This window comes from Heptranchias perlo, chromosome X (genome assembly GCF_035084215.1).
Source record: "Heptranchias perlo isolate sHepPer1 chromosome X, sHepPer1.hap1, whole genome shotgun sequence".
Classification (NCBI taxonomy): Eukaryota; Metazoa; Chordata; class Chondrichthyes; order Hexanchiformes; family Hexanchidae; genus Heptranchias; species Heptranchias perlo.
In genome coordinates, this window is record NC_090370.1 from 17,705,987 (window position 1) to 17,727,517 (window position 21,531).

General features: G+C 51.2%; 1 protein-coding gene across 4 annotated transcripts in view; it reads right to left on the bottom strand.

The window, feature by feature from the left end:
* Window positions 1-21,531, bottom strand: part of LOC137307324 (natural resistance-associated macrophage protein 2-like) — a 218,548-nt gene that overhangs the window by 131,207 nt on the left and 65,810 nt on the right. The gene's annotated exons all lie outside the window — the stretch shown is intronic.

Genomic DNA, 21,531 nt, shown 5'->3' on the forward strand with positions numbered 1-21,531 from the left:
CTCCCTGTGACTCCTCTCCCTGAGACACCTCTCCCTGTGACACCTCTCCCATTGTCACCTCTCCCTGTGACTCCTCTCCCTGTGACACCTCTCCCATTGACACCTCTCCCACTGACACCTCTCACAGTGACACCTCTCCCTGTGACTCCTCTCCCTGTGACACCTCTCCATGTGACACCTCTCCCATTGACACCTCTCCCTGTGACACCTCTCCCATTGACACCTCTCCCATTGACACCTCTCCCATTGACGCCTCTCCCTGTGACACCTCTCCCTGTGACACCTCTCCCCGTGACACCTCTCCCATTGACACCTCTCCCAGTGACTCCTCTCCCTGTGACACCTCTCCCTGTGACACCTCTCCCATTGACACCTCTCCCTGTGACACCTCTCCCATTGACACCTCTCCCTGTGACACCTCTCCCATTGACACCTCTCCCATTGACGCCTCTCCCATTGACGCCTCTCCCTGTGACACCTCTCCCTGTGACACCTCTCCCACTGACACCTCTCCCATTGACGCCCCTCTCTGTGACACCTCTCCCATTGACAACTCTCCGTGTGACACCTCACCCAGTGACACCTCTCCCATTGACACCTCTCCCATTGACACCTCTCCGTGTGACACCTCACCCAGTGACACCTCTCCCATTGACACCTCTCCCATTGACACCTCTCCGTGTGACACCTCACCCAATGACACCTCTCCCATTGACACCTCTCCCAGTGTCACCTCTCCCATTGACACCTCTCCCATTGACACCTCTCCCAGTGTCACCTCTCCCATTGACACCTCTCCCAGTGTCACCTCTCCCAGTGACACCTCTCCCCAGTGACACCTCTCCCAGTGTCACCTCTCCCCAGTGTCACCTCTCCCAGTGTCACCTCTCCCAGTGACACCTCTCCCCAGTGTCACCTCTCCCAGTGACACCTCTCCCCATTGACACCTCTCCCATTGACACCTCTCCCAGTGACACCTCTCCCATTGACACCTCTCCCATTGACACCTCTCCCATTGACATCTCTCCCCGTGACACCTCTCCCAGTGACACCTCTCCCAAGTGACACCTCTCCCTGTGACACCTCTCCCTGTGACACCTCTCCCTGTGACACCTCTCCCAGTGACACCTCTCCCATTGACACCTCTCCCCATTGACACCTCTCCCATTGACACCTCTCCCATTGACACCTCTCACATTGACACCTCTCCCCATTAACATCTCTCCCACTGACACCTCTCCCATTGACACCTCTCCCATTGACACATATCCCTGTAACACCTCTCCCCATTGACACCTCTCCCATTGACACCTCTCCCATTGACACATCTCCCATTGACACCTCTCCCTGTGACACCTCTCCCATTGACACCTCTCCCTGTGACACCTCTCCCTGTGACACCTCTCCCATTGACACCTCTCCCATTGACACCTCTCCCATTGACACCTCTCCCATTGACACCTCTCCCTGTGACACCTCTCCCAGTGACACCTCTCCCATTGACACCTCTCCCATTGACACCTCTCCCTGTGACACCTCTCCCATTGACACCTCTCCCATTGAGACCTCTCCCTGTGATACCTCACCCAGTGACACCTCACCCATTGACACCTCTCCCATTGACACCTCTCCCTGTGACACCTCTCCCATTGACACCTCTCCCATTGACACCTCTCCCTGTGATACCTCACCCTGTGACACCTCTCCCATTGACACCTCTCCCACTGACACCTCTCACAGTGACACCTCTCCCTGTGACTCCTCTCCCTGTGACACCTCTCCATGTGACACCTCTCCCATTGACACCTCTCCCTGTGACACCTCTCCCATTGACACCTCTCCCATTGACACCTCTCCCATTGACGCCTCTCCCTGTGACACCTCTCCCTGTGACACCTCTCCCCGTGACACCTCTCCCATTGACACCTCTCCCAGTGACTCCTCTCCCTGTGACACCTCTCCCTGTGACACCTCTCCCATTGACACCTCTCCCTGTGACACCTCTCCCATTGACACCTCTCCCTGTGACACCTCTCCCATTGACACCTCTCCCATTGACGCCTCTCCCATTGACGCCTCTCCCTGTGACACCTCTCCCTGTGACACCTCTCCCACTGACACCTCTCCCATTGACGCCCCTCTCTGTGACACCTCTCCCATTGACAACTCTCCGTGTGACACCTCACCCAGTGACACCTCTCCCATTGACACCTCTCCCATTGACACCTCTCCGTGTGACACCTCACCCAATGACACCTCTCCCATTGACTCCTCTCCCAGTGTCACCTCTCCCATTGACACCTCTCCCAGTGTCACCTCTCCCAGTGACACCTCTCCCCAGTGACACCTCTCCCAGTGTCACCTCTCCCCAGTGTCACCTCTCCCAGTGTCACCTCTCCCAGTGACACCTCTCCCCAGTGTCACCTCTCCCAGTGACACCTCTCCCCATTGACACCTCTCCCATTGACACCTCTCCCAGTGACACCTCTCCCATTGACACCTCTCCCATTGACATCTCTCCCCGTGACACCTCTCCCAGTGACACCTCTCCCTGTGACACCTCTCCCTGTGACACCTCTCCCTGTGACACCTCTCCCAGTGACACCTCTCCCATTGACACCTCTCCCCATTGACACCTCTCCCATTGACACCTCTCCCATTGACACCTCGCACATTGACACCTCTCCCCATTAACATCTCTCCCACTGACACCTCTCCCATTGACACCTCTCCCATTGACACATATCCCTGTAACACCTCTCCCCATTGACACCTCTCCCATTGACACCTCTCCCATTGACACATCTCCCATTGACACCTCTCCCTGTGACACCTCTCCCATTGACACCTCTCCCTGTGACACCTCTCCCTGTGACACCTCTCCCATTGACACCTCTCCCATTGACACCTCTCCCATTGACACCTCTCCCATTGACACCTCTCCCTGTGACACCTCTCCCAGTGACACCTCTCCCATTGACACCTCTCCCATTGACACCTCTCCCATTGACACCTCTCCCATTGACACCTCTCCCTGTGATACCTCACCCAGTGACACCTCACCCATTGACACCTCTCCCATTGACACCTCTCCCTGTGACACCTCTCCCATTGACACCTCTCCCATTGACACCTCTCCCTGTGATACCTCACCCTGTGACACCTCTCCCATTGACACCTCTCCCATTGACACCTCTCACTGTGACACCTCTCCCATTGACACCTCTCACTGTGACACCTCTCCCATTGACACCTCTCCCATTGACACCTCTCCCTGTGACACCTCACCCACTGACATCTCTCCCATTGACACCTCACCCAGTGACATCTCTCCCATTGACACATCTCCCATTGACACCTCTCCCATTGACACCTCTCCCATTGACACCTCTCCCTGTGACACCTCTCCCATTGACACCTCTCCCATTGACACCTCTCCCATTGACACCTCTCCCTGTGACACCTCTCCCTGTGACACCTCTCCCATTGACACCTCTCCCTGTGACACCTCTCCCATTGACACCTCTCCCTGTGACACCTCTCCCATTGACACCTCTCCCTGTGACATCTCTCCCATTGACACCTCTCCCTGTGACACCTCAACCAGTGACACCTCACCCATTGACACCTCTCCCAGTGACACCTCACCCAGTGACACCTCACCCATTGACACCTCTCCCATTGACACCTCTCCCATTGACACCTCTCCGTGTGACACCTCACCCAGTGACACCTCTCCCATTGACACCTCTCCCATTGACACCTCTCCGTGTGACACCTCACCCAATGACACCTCTCCCATTGACACCTCTCCCAGTGTCACCTCTCCCATTGACACCTCTCCCATTGACACCTCTCCCAGTGTCACCTCTCCCAGTGACACCTCTCCCCAGTGTCACCTCTCCCAGTGACACCTCTCCCCAGTGACACCTCTCCCAGTGTCACCTCTCCCCAGTGTCACCTCTCCCAGTGTCACCTCTCCCAGTGACACCTCTCCCCAGTGTCACCTCTCCCATTGACACCTCTCCCCAGTGTCACCTCTCCCAGTGACACCTCTCCCCAGTGACACCTCTCCCAGTGTCACCTCTCCCCAGTGTCAACTCTCCCAGTGTCACCTCTCCCAGTGACACCTCTCCCCAGTGTCACCTCTCCCATTGACACCTCTCCCAGTGTCACCTCTCCCAGTGACACCTCTCCCCAGTGTCACCTCACCCAGTGACACCTCTCCCCAGTGACACCGCTCCCAGTGTCACCTCTCCCTGTGACACCTCTCCCTGTGACACCTCTCCCATTGACACCTCTCCCCAGTGACACCGCTCCCATTGACACCTCTCCCTGTGACACCTCTCCCTGTGACACCTCTCCCTGTGACACCTCTACCATTGACACCTCTCCCTGTGACTCCTCTCCCTGTGACACCTCTCCCTGTGACACCTCTCCCATTGACACCTCTCCCTGTGACTCCTCTCCCTGTGACTCCTCTCCCTGTGACACCTCTCCCATTGACACCTCTCCCACTGACACCTCTCACATTGACACCTCTCCCTGTGACTCCTCTCCCTGTGACACCTCTCCATGTGACACCTCTCCCATTGACACCTCTCCCTGTGACACCTCTCCCATTGACACCTCTCCCTTTGACACCTCTCCCATTGACGCCTCTCCCTGTGACACCTCTCCCTGTGACACCTCTCCCTGTGACACCTCTCCCATTGACACCTCTCCCAGTGACCCCTCTCCCTGTGACACCTCTCCCTGTGACACCTCTCCCATTGACACCTCTCCCTGTGACACCTCTCCCATTGACACCTCTCCCTGTGACACCTCTCCCATTGACACCTCTCCCATTGACGCCTCTCCCATTGACGCCTCTCCCTGTGACACCTCTCCCTGTGACACCTCTCCCAGTGACACCTCTCCCAATGACACCTCTCCCTGTGACACCTCTCCGTGTGACACCTCTCCCATTGACTCCTCTCCCAGTGTCACCTCTCCCATTGACACCTCTCCCAGTGTCACCTCTCCCAGTGACACCTCTCCCCAGTGTCACCTCTCCCAGTGACACCTCTCCCCAGTGACACCTCTCCCAGTGTCACCTCTCCCCAGTGTCACCTCTCCCAGTGACACCTCTCCCCAGTGTCACCTCTCCCAGTGACACCTCTCCCCAGTGTCACCACTCCCAGTGTCACCTCTCCCTGTGACACCTCTCCCAGTGACACCTCTCCCAGTGACACCTCTCCCCAGTGTCACCTCTCCCAGTGACACCTCTCCCCAGTGTCACCTCTCCCAGTGTCACCTCTCCCTGTGACACCTCTCCCAGTGACACCTCTCCCAGTGACACCTCTCCCCAGTGTCACCTCTCCCAGTGACACCTCTCCCAATGACACCTCTCCCATTGACTCCTCTCCCAGTGTCACCTCTCCCATTGACACCTCTCCCAGTGTCACCTCTCCCAGTGACACCTCTCCCAGTGACACCTCTCCCCAGTGACACCTCTCCCCAGTGACACCTCTCCCATTGACACCTCTCCCAGTGTCACCTCACCCAGTGACACCTCTCCCCAGTGACACCTCTCCCAGTGTCACCTCTCCCTGTGACACCTCACCCAGTGACACCTCTCCCATTGACACCTCTCCCATTGACACCTCTCCCAGTGACACCTCTCCCATTGACACCTCTCCCATTGACACCTCTCCCTGTGACACCTCTCCCTGTGACACCTCTCCCTGTGACACCTCTCCCATTGACACCTCTCCCTGTGACTCCTCTCCCTGTGACACCTCTCCCTGTGACACCTCTCCCATTGACACCTCTCCCTGTGACTCCTCTCCCTGTGACTCCTCTCCCTGTGACACCTCTCCCATTGACACCTCTCCCTGTGACACCTCTCCCATTGACACCTCTCCCATTGACACCTCTCCCATTGACGCCTCTCCCTGTGACACCTCTCCCTGTGACACCTCTCCCTGTGACACCTCTCCCATTGACACCTCTCCCAGTGACTCCTCTCCCTGTGACACCTCTCCCTGTGACACCTCTCCCATTGACACCTCTCCCTGTGACACCTCTCCCATTGACACCTCTCCCTGTGACACCTCTCCCATTGACACCTCTCCCATTGACGCCTCTCCCATTGACGCCTCTCCCTGTGACACCTCTCCCATTGACACCTCTCCCTGTGACACCTCTCCCATTGACACCTCTCCCTGTGACACCTCTCCCATTGACACCTCTCCCATTGACACCTCTCCCTGTGACACCTCTCCCTGTGACACCTCTCCCATTGACGCCTCTCCCTGTGACACCTCTCCCTGTGACACCTCTCCCACTGACACCTCTCCCATTGACGCCCCTCTCTGTGACACCTCTCCCATTGACACCTCTCGCTGTGACACCTCTCCCTGTGACACCTCTCCCCAGTGACACCGGTTTTTATTTTGGTGATGCACTTAAAATATGAGAAGCCAAGAAGCTCAAACACTTGGAACTTCGTAGCCAACACTGGAAACCACTGAGATACCATAAACTCCATCTCGTTCTGCTCAATGTGCAGAGATTGGATTATTGCACCTGTCCCACCTGGAACAAAACAGCCCCACGCACACAGAACATTTTTCTCTTTCAATTTCCCCCCCCCCTCCCCCCCCCACCCCCCGTCGGCACTGACTCTCATTGGGGTTCGGCACTGGCAGACCTGCAGTACCTCACCCAAGTGGGCATTCTTCCTGTCTGTGCCCAGTGAGAGCTATTTACCATGGAGGGAGGGGAGAGACATCATCACAACCAAGTCTGATCCTGCCCTCACCAGCACACTTGGCACAGTATGGAACTGAACGGGACCTGTGGTTATTCACTCCTTTCCTCGCCGAGGGGCACTGAGACCATCTGCTAAATTTTGAAATGCTCCACGACTTGGCTCCTGGACCTGATAGCAGACGCTCGCTCATCACCTACAGGCGGTGTCAACCCTGGCACAGATGGAGTTGTATCACGCCTGTGCTGTTCAGAAAAGGGAGAAGCTAACAGTGTCTGTCCAATGTCCGTTGTAGGCCTGATGCACAACAGCTCAAAGATATCTTAGTTACGTCACCAGCTCGACTGTTATCAAATTCCTGTCAATGGGCTTCTCCAATTTCAAGGAATTTCCAAGCTTTCTTAAGAATGGTATTTGCAAGACTGCAACCCCCTGATTCAAAGTCGTCAGATGTTTGGAAATCATTCTTTGACGGTTCTGAAGTTGACAGCCAGCAAGGTATTGAGGAGAATAACAAATGTTAGTTACAGTATGTTATAGTGTGATTGCCAGTAACAAGAGTTTGGCCTGGTCTGTGCTGATCAGCTGATCTCAGTGGAGATGATGGCGGGATGCTATAATTGGCCTCAGTTCGCTGTAGCTTCTTCTTCTTGTCTTCCGTGCCGAGCGGGACACGAGGCAACCCATCTCTCTCCCTGTTTTTACATCCAGCAGATTGTGCTCTGGGTTGTTTTGTCATAAAAACCCTTTTATTATGTGGACAGGCTGTTAGCCTGACTCACAACCCCTTACCTGGAGAACCAGCTTGATGCTCCCATCGGAAGAGAGTACCCCACTGGATTTCAACCCAGTGGTGAGAGACCAGAACTCTCGGGGCTGTCTGGAGTGGGGCCCGAAGCCATAACTTTTTGAGTCAGAGGCGGGAATGCTGCAACTGAGCCAAGGCTCACTCCCTTTCTGCAGCGAGTGAGGGGAAAATGAACCAGGGGCCCTGCTCCCAATCGCTATCTGCTGACCCCTGCTGGAGGGTGGATGTGTGGACATCGGTTGAGGACATGATCAAGCTCGGCTTGCGAGCTCCCTGGGATCGAATACCCTGCCAATCTTTACTGCCGAGGGACACACAGGAATTATAAGATATTAAGGGGAACGGATAGGGTGGATAGAGAGAAACTATTTCCGCTGGTTGGGGATTCTAGGAGTAGGGGGCACAGTCTAAAAATTAGAGCCAGACCTTTCAGGAGTGAGATTAGAAAACATTTCTACACACAAAGGGTGGTAGAAGTTTGGAACTCTCTTCCGCAAACGGCAATTGATACTAGCTCAATTGCTAAATTTAAATCTGAGATAGATAGCTTTTTGGCAATCAAAGGTATTAAGGGATATGGGCCAAAGGCAGGTATATGGAGTTAGATCACAGATCAGCCATGATCTTATCAAATGGCGGAGCAGGCACGAGGGGCTGAATGGCCTACTCCTGTTCCTATGTTCCTATGAAGAATGGGTGGGGAATTGGAGGGTGACAGGCATTTGTGAAACTGAACCTGAGCGAGAGTCAGCACCTTCAGGAGAGGGGGGCAGGAAAGGGACTGAAAGGAAGTGTTTAGCAGATCTTTCTCAGTTGTTTGTAGAAGCATGAGGCAGCAAATTACAATGAATTGCATCATAATGTCACATTTTGGGGAGGAAAAATAAGGGGACAAAATATACACTAAATAGTACTGCAGGTGCCACCTCATCTGAGATTTTCCAGGTTATCGTCACCTGGGATGACATTGGAGTTGGCCCATTTGGTCAACCCGCAAACAAGCACACTTGAGTTGAACAGTAAAAGACCCAGCACTAAATCAGAGGAGAACCCAGCATTAAATCAGGGGAGGAATGAGCACCAAATCACGGGAGAAACGAGCACTAAATCAGGGGAGGAATGAGCACTAAATCAGGGGAGGAATGAGCACTAAATCAGGGGAGAACTCAGCACCAAATCAGGGGAGGAATCAGCACTAAATCAGGGGAGGAACGAGCACTAAATCAGGGGAGGAATGAGCACTAAATCAGGGGAGGAATGAGCACGAAATCAGGGGAGAACTCAGCACCAAATTAGGGGAGGAACGAGCACTAAATCAGGGGAGGAATGAGCACTAAATCAGGGGAGGAATGAGCACGAAATCAGGGGAGAACTCAGCACCAAATTAGGGGAGGAACGAGCACTAAATCAGGGGAGGAATGAGCACTAAATCAGTGGAGAAACGAGCACTAAATCAGGGGAGGAACGAGCACTCAATCAGGGGAGAAACGAGCACTAAATCAGGGGAGGAACGAGCACTAAATCATGGGAGAAACGAGCACTAAATCAGGGGAGGAACGAGCACTAAATCAGGGGAGAACCCAGCACCAAATTAGGGGAGGAACGAGCACTAAATCAGGGGAGGAATGAGCACTAAATCAGGGGAGGAATGAGCACTAAATCAGGGGAGAACCCAGCACCAAATTAGGGGAGGAACGAGCACTAAATCAGGGGAGGAATGAGCACTAAATCAGGGGAGGAATGAGCACAAAATCAGGGGAGAACTCAGCACCAAATTAGGGGAGGAACGAGCACTAAATCAGGGGAGGAATGAGCACTAAATCAGGGGAGGAATGAGCACGAAATCAGGGGAGAACTCAGCACCAAATTAGGGGAGGAACGAGCACTAAATCAGGGGAGGAATGAGCACTAAATCAGTGGAGAAACGAGCACTAAATCAGGGGAGGAACGAGCACTAAATCAGGGGAGAAACGAGCACTAAATCAGGGGAGGAACGAGCACTAAATCATGGGAGAAACGAGCACGAAATCAGGGGAGGAATGAGCACTAAATCAGGGGAGAACCCAGCACCAAATTAGGGGAGGAACGAGCACTAAATCAGGGGAGGAATGAGCACTAAATCAGGGGAGGAATGAGCACGAAATCAGGGGAGAACTCAGCACCAAATTAGGGGAGGAACGAGCACTAAATCAGGGGAGGAATGAGCACTAAATCAGGGGAGGAATGAGCACGAAATCAGGGGTGAAGTCAGCACCAAATTAGGGGAGGAACGAGCACTAAATCAGGGGAGGAATGAGCACTAAATCAGTGGAGAAACGAGCACTAAATCAGGGGAGGAACGAGCACTAAATCAGGGGAGAAACGAGCACTAAATCAGGGGAGAAACGAGCACTAAATCAGGGGAGGAACGAGCACTAAATCATGGGAGAAACGAGCACTAAATCAGAGGATGAATGAGCACTAAATCAGGGGATGAATGAGCACTAAATCAGTGGAGAAACGAGCACTAAATCAGGGGAGGAACGAGCACTAAATCATGGGAGAAACGAGCACTAAATCAGGGGATGAATGAGCACTAAATCAGGGGATGAATGAGCACCAAATCAGGGGAGGAATGAGCACTAAATCAGTGGAGAAACGAGCACTAAATCAGGGGAGAAACGAGCACTAAATCAAGGGAGGAATGAGCATTAAATCAGGGGAGGAAAGAGCACTAAATCAGGGGAGGAACGAGCACTAAATCAGGGGAGGAACGAGCACTAAATCAGGGGAGAAACGAGCACTAAATCTAGGGAGGAATGTGCACTAAATCAGGGGAGGAAAGAGCACTAAATCAGGGGAGAAATGAGCACTAAATCAGGGGAGGAATGAGCACTAAATCAGGGGAGGAATGAGCACTAAATTATCAGGGGAGGAATGAGCACTAAATTATCAGGGGAGAAACGAGCAGTAAATCAGGGGAGTAACGAGCACTAAATCAGTGGAGGAATGAGCACTAAATCAGGGGAGAAACGAGCACTAAATCAGGGGAGGAATGAGCACTAAATCAGGGGAGAACCCAGCACTAAATTAGGGGAGGAACGAGCACTAAATCAGGGGAGGAATGAGCACTAAATCAGGGGAGGAATGAGCACTAAATCAGGGGAGAACCCAGCACCAAATTAGGGGAGGAACGAGCACTAAATCAGGGGAGGAATGAGCACTAAATCAGGGGAGGAATGAGCACGAAATCAGGGGAGAACTCAGCACCAAATTAGGGGAGGAACGAGCACTAAATCAGGGGAGGAATGAGCACTAAATCAGGGGAGGAATGAGCACTAAATCAGGGGAGAACCCAGCACCAAATTCGGGGAGGAACGAGCACTAAATCAGGGGAGGAATGAGCACTAAATCAGGGGAGGAATGAGCACGAAATCAGGGGTGAACTCAGCAACAAATTAGGGGAGGAACGAGCACTAAATCAGGGGAGGAATGAGCACTAAATCAGGGGAGGAATGAGCACGAAATCAGGGGAGAACTCAGCACCAAATTAGGGGAGGAACGAGCACTAAATCAGGGGAGGAATGAGCACTAAATCAGTGGAGAAACAAGCACTAAATGAGGGGAGGAACGAGCACTAAATCAGGGGAGAAACGAGCACTAAATCAGGGGAGGAACGAGCACTAAATCATGGGAGAAACGAGCACTAAATCAGGGGAGGAATGAGCACTAAATCAGGGGAGAACCCAGCACCAAATTAGGGGAGGAACGAGCACTAAATCAGGGGAGGAATGAGCACGAAATCAGGGGAGAACTCAGCACCAAATTAGGGGAGGAACGAGCACTAAATCAGGGGAGGAATGAGCACTAAATCAGTGGAGAAACGAGCACTAAATCAGGGGAGGAACGAGCACTAAATCAGGGGAGAAACGAGCACTAAATCAGGGGAGAAACGAGCACTAAATCAGGGGAGGAACGAGCACTAAATCATGGGAGAAACGAGCACTAAATCAGGGGATGAATGAGCACTAAATCAGGTGATGAATGAGCACTAAATCAGTGGAGAAACGAGCACTAAATCAGGGGAGGAACGAGCACTAAATCATGGGAGAAACGAGCACTAAATCAGGGGATGAATGAGCACTAAATCAGGGGATGAATGAGCACCAAATCAGGGGAGGAATGAGCACTAAATCAGTGGAGAAACGAGCACTAAATCAGGGGAGAAACGAGCACTAAATCAAGGGAGGAATGAGCATTAAATCAGGGGAGGAAAGAGCACTAAATCAAGGGAGGAAAGAGCACTAAATCAGGGGAGGAATGAGCACTAAATCAGGGGAGGAATGAGCACTAAATCAGGGGAGAAACGAGCACTAAATCAGGGGAGAAATGAGCACTAAATCAGGGGAGGAATGAGCACTAAATCAGGGGAGGAATGAGCACTAAATAATCAGGGGAGGAATGAGCACTAAATTATCAGGGGAGAAACGAGCACTAAATCAGGGGAGTAACGAGCACTAAATCAGGGGAGGAATGAGCACTAAATCAGGGGAGAACCCAGCACTAAATCAGGGGAGGAATGAGCACTCAATCAGGGGAGGAATGAGCACTAAATCAGGGGAGGAATGAGCACTAAATCAGGGGAGAAACGAGCACTAAATCAGGGGAGGAATGAGCACTAAATCAGGGGAGGAACGAGCACTAAATCAGGGGAGGAATGAGCACTAAATCAGGGGAGAACCCAGCACTAAATCAGGGGAGGAATGAGCACTCAATCAGGGGAGAACCCAGCACTAAATCAGGGGAGGAATGAGCACTCAATCAGGGGAGGAATGAGCACTAAATCAGGGGAGGAACGAGCACTAAATCAGGGGAGAACCCAGCACTAAATCAGGGGAGGAATGAGCACTAAATCAGGGAAGGAATGAGCACTAAATCAGGGGTGAACCCAGCACTAAATCAGGGGAGGAATGAGCACTAAATCAGGGGAGGAACGAGCACTAAATCAGGGGTGAACCCAGCACTAAATCAGGGGAGGAATGAGCACTAAAACAGGGGAGGAATGAGCACTCAATCAGAGAGGAATGAACACTAAATCAGGGGAGAAACGGGCACTAAATCAGGGGAGAAACGAGCACTAAATCAGGGGAGGAACGAGCACTAAATCAGGGGAGGAATGAGCACTAAATCAGGGGAGGAATGAGCACTAAATCAGGGGAGGAACGGGCACTAAATCAGGGGAGGAACGAGCACTAAATCAGGGGAGAAACGAGCACTAAATCAGGGGAGGAACGAGCACTAAATCAGGGGAGAAACGAGCACTAAATCAGGGGAGGAATGAGCACTAAATCAGGGGAGGAACGAGCACTAAATCAGGGGAGAAACGAGCACTAAATCAGGGGAGGAACGAGCACTAAATCAGGGGAGGAATGAGCACTAAATCAGGGGAGGAATGAGCACTAAATCAGGGGAGGAACGGGCACTAAATAAGGGGAGGAAGGAGCACTAAATCAGGGGAGAAACGAGCACTAAATCAGGGGAGGAACGAGCACTAAATCAGGGGAGGAATGAGCACTAAATCAGGTGAGAAACGGGCACTAAATCAGGGGAGGAACGAGCACTAAATCAGGGGAGGAATGAGCACTAAATCAGGGGAGGAACGAGCACTAAATCAGGGGAGAAACGAGCACTACATCAGGGGAGGAACGAGCACTAAATCAGGGGAGGAATGAGCACTAAATCAGGGGAGGAATGAGCACTAAATCAGGGGAGAAACGAGCACTAAATCAGGGGAGTAATGAGCACTAAATCAGGGGAGGAATGAGCACTAAATCAGGGGAGAAACGAGCACTAAATCAGGGGAGAAACGAGCACTAAATCAGGGGAGAAACGAGCACTAAATCAGGGGAGGAACGAGCACTAAATCAGGGGAGGAATGAGCACTAAATCAGGGGAGAAACGGGCACTAAATCAGGGGAAAAACGAACACTAAATCAGGGGAGGAACGAGCACTAAATCAGGGGAGGAATGAGCACTAAATCAGGGGAGGAATGAGCACTAAATCAGGGGAGAAACGAGCACTAAATCAGGGGAGGAATGAGCACTAAATCAGGGGAGAAACGAGCACTAAATCAGGGGAGAAACGAACACTAAATCAGGGGAGAAACGAGCACTAAATCAGGGGAGAAACGAGCACTAAATCAGGGGAGAAACGAGCACTAAATCAGGGGAGGAACGAGCACTAAATCAGGGGAGAAACGAGCACTAAATCAGGGGAGGAACGAGCACTAAATCAGGGGAGAAACGAGCACTAAATCAGGGGAGAAACGAGCACTAAATCAGGGGCGAAACGAGCACTAAATCAGGGGATGAATGAGCACTAAATCAGGGGAGGAATGAGCACTAAATCAGGGGAGAAACGAGCACTAAATCAGGGGAGGAATGAGCACTAAATCAGGGGAGGAATGAGCACTAAATCAGGGGAGAAACGAGCACTAAATCAGGGGAGAAACGAGCACTAAATCAGGGGAGAAACGAGCACTAAATCAGGGGAGAAACGAGCACTAAATCAGGGGAGAAACGAGCACTAAATCAGGGGAGGAACGAGCACTAAATCAGGGGAGAAACGAGCACTAAATCAGGGGAGGAACGAGCACTAAATCAGGGGAGGAACGAGCACTAAATCAGGGGAGGAATGAGCACTAAATCAGGGGAGAAACGAGCACTAAATCAGGGGAGAAACGAGCACTAAATCAGTGGAGGAACGAGCACTAAATCAGGGGAGGAACGAGCACTAAATCAGGGGAGAAACGAGCACTAAATCAGGGGAGGAATGAGCACTAAATCAGGGGAGAAACGAGCACTAAATCAGGGGAGGAATGAGCACTAAATCAGGGGAGGAACGGGCACCAAATCAGGGGAGAAACGAGCACTAAATCAGGGGAGGAACGAGCACTAAATCAGGGGATGAATGAGCACAAAATCAGGGGAGGAATGAGCACTAAATCAGGGGAGGAATGAGCACTAAATCAGGGGAGAAACGAGCACTAAATCAGGGGAGGAATGAGCACTAAATCAGGGGAGGAACGGGCACCAAATCAGGGGAGAAACGAGCACTAAATCAGGGGAGGAACGAGCACTAAATCAGGGGATGAATGAGCACAAAATCAGGGGAGGAATGAGCACTAAATCAGGGGAGAAACGAGCACTAAATCAGGGGAGGAATGAGCACTAAATCAGGGGAGAAACGAGCACTAAATCAGGGGAGGAATGAGCACTAAATCAGGGGACAAACGAGCACTAAATCAGGGGACAAACGAGCACTAAATCAGGGGAGGAATGAGCACTAAATCAGGGGAGGAATGAGCACTAAATCAGGGGAGAAACGAGCACTAAATCAGGGGAGAAATGAGCACGAAATCAGGGGAGGAATGAGCACTAAATCAGGGGAGGAATGAGCACGAAATCAGGGGAGAACTCAGCACCAAATTAGGGGAGGAACGAGCACTAAATCAGGGGAGGAATGAGCACTAAATCAGTGGAGAAACGAGCACTAAATCAGGGGAGGAACGAGCACTAAATCAGGGGAGAAACGAGCACTAAATCAGGGGAGAAACGAGCACTAAATCAGGGGAGGAACGAGCACTAAATCATGGGAGGAATGAGCACTAAATCAGGGGAGGAATGAGCACTAAATCAGGGGAGAAACGAGCACTAAATCAGGGGAGAAATGAGCACTAAATCAGGGGAGGAATGAGCACTAAATCAGGGGAGGAATGAGCACTAAATAATCAGGGGAGGAATGAGCACTAAATTATCAGGGGAGAAACGAGCACTAAATCAGGGGAGTAACGAGCACTAAATCAGGGGAGGAATGAGCACTAAATCAGGGGAGAACCCAGCACTAAATCAGGGGAGGAATGAGCACTCAATCAGGGGAGGAATGAGCACTAAATCAGGGGAGGAATGAGCACTAAATCAGGGGAGAAACGAGCACTAAATCAGGGGAGGAATGAGCACTAAATCAGGGGAGGAACGAGCACTAAATCAGGGGAGGAATGAGCACTAAATCAGGGGAGAACCCAGCACTAAATCAGGGGAGGAATGAGCACTCAATCAGGGGAGAACCCAGCACTAAATCAGGGGAGGAATGAGCACTCAATCAGGGGAGGAATGAGCACTAAATCAGGGGAGGAACGAGCACTAAATCAGGGGAGAACCCAGCACTAAATCAGGGGAGGAATGAGCACTAAATCAGGGAAGGAATGAGCACTAAATCAGGGGTGAACCCAGCACTAAATCAGGGGAGGAATGAGCACTAAATCAGGGGAGGAACGAGCACTAAATCAGGGGCGAACCCAGCACTAAATCAGGGGAGGAATGAGCACTAAATCAGGGGAGGAATGAGCACTCAATCAGAGAGGAATGAACACTAAATCAGGGGAGAAACGGGCACTAAATCAGGGGAGAAACGAGCACTAAATCAGGGGAGGAACGAGCACTAAATCAGGGGAGGAATGAGCACTAAATCAGGGGAGGAATGAGCACTAAATCAGGGGAGGAACGGGCACTAAATCAGGGGAGGAACGAGCACTAAATCAGGGGAGAAACGAGCACTAAATCAGGGGAGGAACGAGCACTAAATCAGGGGAGAAACGAGCACTAAATCAGGGGAGGAATGAGCACTAAATCAGGGGAGGAACGAGCACTAAATCAGGGGAGAAACGAGCACTAAATCAGGGGAGGAACGAGCACTAAATCAGGGGAGGAATGAGCACTAAATCAGGGGAGGAATGAGCACTAAATCAGGGGAGGAACGGGCACTAAATAAGGGGAGGAAGGAGCACTAAATCAGGGGAGAAACGAGCACTAAATCAGGGGAGGAACGAGCACTAAATCAGGGGAGGAATGAGCACTAAATCAGGTGAGAAACGGGCACTAAATCAGGGGAGGAACGAGCACTAAATCAGGGGAGGAATGAGCACTAAATCAGGGGAGGAACGAGCACTAAATCAGGGGAGAAACGAGCACTACATCAGGGGAGGAACGAGCACTAAATCAGGGGAGGAATGAGCACTAAATCAGGGGAGGAATGAGCACTAAATCAGGGGAGAAACGAGCACTAAATCAGGGGAGTAATGAGCACTAAATCAGGGGAGGAATGAGCACTAAATCAGGGGAGAAACGAGCACTAAATCAGGGGAGAAACGAGCACTAAATCAGGGGAGAAACGAGCACTAAATCAGGGGAGGAACGAGCACTAAATCAGGGGAGGAATGAGCACTAAATCAGGGGAGAAACGGGCACTAAATCAGGGGAAAAACGAACACTAAATCAGGGGAGGAACGAGCACTAAATCAGGGGAGGAATGAGCACTAAATCAGGGGAGGAATGAGCACTAAATCAGGGGAGAAACGAGCACTAAATCAGGGGAGGAATGAGCACTAAATCAGGGGAGAAACGAGCACTAAATCAGGGGAGAAACGAACACTAAATCAGGGGAGAAACGAGCACTAAATCAGGGGAGAAACGAGCACTAAATCAGGGGAGAAACGAGCACTAAATCAGGGGAGGAACGAGCACTAAATCAGGGGAGAAACGAGCACTAAATCAGGGGAGGAACGAGCACTAAATCAGGGGAGAAACGAGCACTAAATCAGGGGAGAAACGAGCACTAAATCAGGGGCGAAACGAGCACTAAATCAGGGGATGAATGAGCACTAAATCAGGGGAGGAATGAGCACTAAATCAGGGGAGAAACGAGCACTAAATCAGGGGAGGAATGAGCACTAAATCAGGGGAGGAATGAGCACTAAATCAGGGGAGAAACGAGCACTAAATCAGGGGAGAAACGAGCACTAAATCAGGGGAGAAACGAGCACTAAATCAGGGGAGAAACGAGCACTAAATCAGGGGAGAAACGAGCACTAAATCAGGGGAGGAACGAGCACTAAATCAGGGGAGAAACGAGCACTAAATCAGGGGAGGAACGAGCACTAAATCAGGGGAGGAACGAGCACTAAATCAGGGGAGGAATGAGCACTAAATCAGGGGAGAAACGAGCACTAAATCAGGGGAGAAACGAGCACTAAATCAGTGGAGGAACGAGCACTAAATCAGGGGAGGAACGAGCACTAAATCAGGGGAGAAACGAGCACTAAATCAGGGGAGGAATGAGCACTAAATCAGGGGAGAAACGAGCACTAAATCAGGGGAGGAATGAGCACTAAATCAGGGGAGGAACGGGCACCAAATCAGGGGAGAAACGAGCACTAAATCAGGGGAGGAACGAGCACTAAATCAGGGGATGAATGAGCACAAAATCAGGGGAGGAATGAGCACTAAATCAGGGGAGGAATGAGCACTAAATCAGGGGAGAAACGAGCACTAAATCAGGGGAGGAATGAGCACTAAATCAGGGGAGGAACGGGCACCAAATCAGGGGAGAAACGAGCACTAAATCAGGGGAGGAACGAGCACTAAATCAGGGGATGAATGAGCACAAAATCAGGGGAGGAATGAGCACTAAATCAGGGGAGAAACGAGCACTAAATCAGGGGAGGAACGAGCACTAAATCATGGGAGAAACGAGCACTAAATCAGGGGATGAATGAGCACTAAATCAGGGGATGAATGAGCACCAAATCAGGGGAGGAATGAGCACTAAATCAGTGGAGAAACGAGCACGAAATCAGGGGAGAAACGAGCACTAAATCAAGGGAGGAATGAGCATTAAATCAGGGGAGGAAAGAGCACTAAATCAAGGGAGGAAAGAGCACTAAATCAGGGGAGGAATGAGCACTAAATCAGGGGAGGAATGAGCACTAAATCAGGGGAGAAACGAGCACTAAATCAGGGGAGAAATGAGCACTAAATCAGGGGAGGAATGAGCACTAAATCAGGGGAGGAATGAGCACTAAATAATCAGGGGAGGAATGAGCACTAAATTATCAGGGGAGAAACGAGCACTAAATCAGGGGAGTAACGAGCACTAAATCAGGGGAGGAATGAGCACTAAATCAGGGGAGAACCCAGCACTAAATCAGGGGAGGAATGAGCACTCAATCAGGGGAGGAATGAGCACTAAATCAGGGGAGGAATGAGCACTAAATCAGGGGAGAAACGAGCACTAAATCAGGGGAGGAATGAGCACTAAATCAGGGGAGGAACGAGCACTAAATCAGGGGAGGAATGAGCACTAAATCAGGGGAGAACCCAGCACTAAATCAGGGGAGGAATGAGCACTCAATCAGGGGAGAACCCAGCACTAAATCAGGGGAGGAATGAGCACTCAATCAGGGGAGGAATGAGCACTAAATCAGGGGAGGAACGAGCACTAAATCAGGGGAGAACCCAGCACTAAATCAGGGGAGGAATGAGCACTAAATCAGGGAAGGAATGAGCACTAAATCAGGGGTGAACCCAGCACTAAATCAGGGGAGGAATGAGCACTAAATCAGGGGAGGAACGAGCACTAAATCAGGGGCGAACCCAGCACTAAATCAGGGGAGGAATGAGCACTAAATCAGGGGAGGAATGAGCACTCAATCAGAGAGGAATGAACACTAAATCAGGGGAGAAACGGGCACTAAATCAGGGGAGAAACGAGCACTAAATCAGGGGAGGAACGAGCACTAAATCAGGGGAGGAATGAGCACTAAATCAGGGGAGGAATGAGCACTAAATCAGGGGAGGAACGGGCACTAAATCAGGGGAGGAACGAGCACTAAATCAGGGGAGAAACGAGCACTAAATCAGGGGAGGAACGAGCACTAAATCAGGGGAGAAACGAGCACTAAATCAGGGGAGGAATGAGCACTAAATCAGGGGAGGAACGAGCACTAAATCAGGGGAGAAACGAGCACTAAATCAGGGGAGGAACGAGCACTAAATCAGGGGAGGAATGAGCACTAAATCAGGGGAGGAATGAGCACTAAATCAGGGGAGGAACGGGCACTAAATAAGGGGAGGAAGGAGCACTAAATCAGGGGAGAAACGAGCACTAAATCAGGGGAGGAACGAGCACTAAATCAGGGGAGGAATGAGCACTAAATCAGGTGAGAAACGGGCACTAAATCAGGGGAGGAACGAGCACTAAATCAGGGGAGGAATGAGCACTAAATCAGGGGAGGAACGAGCACTAAATCAGGGGAGAAACGAGCACTACATCAGGGGAGGAACGAGCACTAAATCAGGGGAGGAATGAGCACTAAATCAGGGGAGGAATGAGCACTAAATCAGGGGAGAAACGAGCACTAAATCAGGGGAGTAATGAGCACTAAATCAGGGGAGGAATGAGCACTAAATCAGGGGAGAAACGAGCACTAAATCAGGGGAGAAACGAGCACTAAATCAGGGGAGAAACGAGCACTAAATCAGGGGAGGAACGAGCACTAAATCAGGGGAGGAATGAGCACTAAATCAGGGGAGAAACGGGCACTAAATCAGGGGAAAAACGAACACTAAATCAGGGGAGGAACGAGCACTAAATCAGGGGAGGAATGAGCACTAAATCAGGGGAGGAATGAGCACTAAATCAGGGGAGAAACGAGCACTAAATCAGGGGAGGAATGAGCACTAAATCAGGGGAGAAACGAGCACTAAATCAGGGGAGAAACGAACACTAAATCAGGGGAGAAACGAGCACTAAATCAGGGGAGAAACGAGCACTAAATCAGGGGAGAAACGAGCACTAAATCAGGGGAGGAACGAGCACTAAATCAGGGGAGAAACGAGCACTAAATCAGGGGAGGAACGAGCACTAAATCAGGGGAGAAACGAGCACTAAATCAGGGGAGAAACGAGCACTAAATCAGGGGCGAAACGAGCACTAAATCAGGGGATGAATGAGCACTAAATCAGGGGAGGAATGAGCACTAAATCAGGGGAGAAACGAGCACTAAATCAGGGGAGGAATGAGCACTAAATCAGGGGAGGAATGAGCACTAAATCAGGGGAGAAACGAGCACTAAATCAGGGGAGAAACGAGCACTAAATCAGGGGAGAAACGAGCACTAAATCAGGGGAGAAACGAGCACTAAATCAGGGGAGAAACGAGCACTAAATCAGGGGAGGAACGAGCACTAAATCAGGGGAGAAACGAGCACTAAATCAGGGGAGGAACGAGCACTAAATCAGGGGAGGAACGAGCACTAAATCAGGGGAGGAATGAGCACTAAATCAGGGGAGAAACGAGCACTAAATCAGGGGAGAAACGAGCACTAAATCAGTGGAGGAACGAGCACTAAATCAGGGGAGGAACGAGCACTAAATCAGGGGAGAAACGAGCACTAAATCAGGGGAGGAATGAGCACTAAATCAGGGGAGAAACGAGCACTAAATCAGGGGAGGAATGAGCACTAAATCAGGGGAGGAACGGGCACCAAATCAGGGGAGAAACGAGCACTAAATCAGGGGAGGAACGAGCACTAAATCAGGGGATGAATGAGCACAAAATCAGGGGAGGAATGAGCACTAAATCAGGGGAGGAATGAGCACTAAATCAGGGGAGAAACGAGCACTAAATCAGGGGAGGAATGAGCACTAAATCAGGGGAGGAACGGGCACCAAATCAGGGGAGAAACGAGCACTAAATCAGGGGAGGAACGAGCACTAAATCAGGGGATGAATGAGCACAAAATCAGGGGAGGAATGAGCACTAAATCAGGGGAGAAACGAGCACTAAATCAGGGGAGGAATGAGCACTAAATCAGGGGAGAAACGAGCACTAAATCAGGGGAGGAATGAGCACTAAATCAGGGGACAAACGAGCACTAAATCAGGGGACAAACGAGCACTAAATCAGGGGAGGAATGAGCACTAAATCAGGGGAGAAACGAGCACTAAATCAGGGGAGAAATGAGCACGAAATCAGGGGAGGAATGAGCACTAAATCAGGGGAGGAATGAGCACTAAATAATCAGGGGAGGAATGAGCACTAAATTATCAGGGGAGAAACGAGCACTAAATCAGGGGAGTAACGAGCACTAAA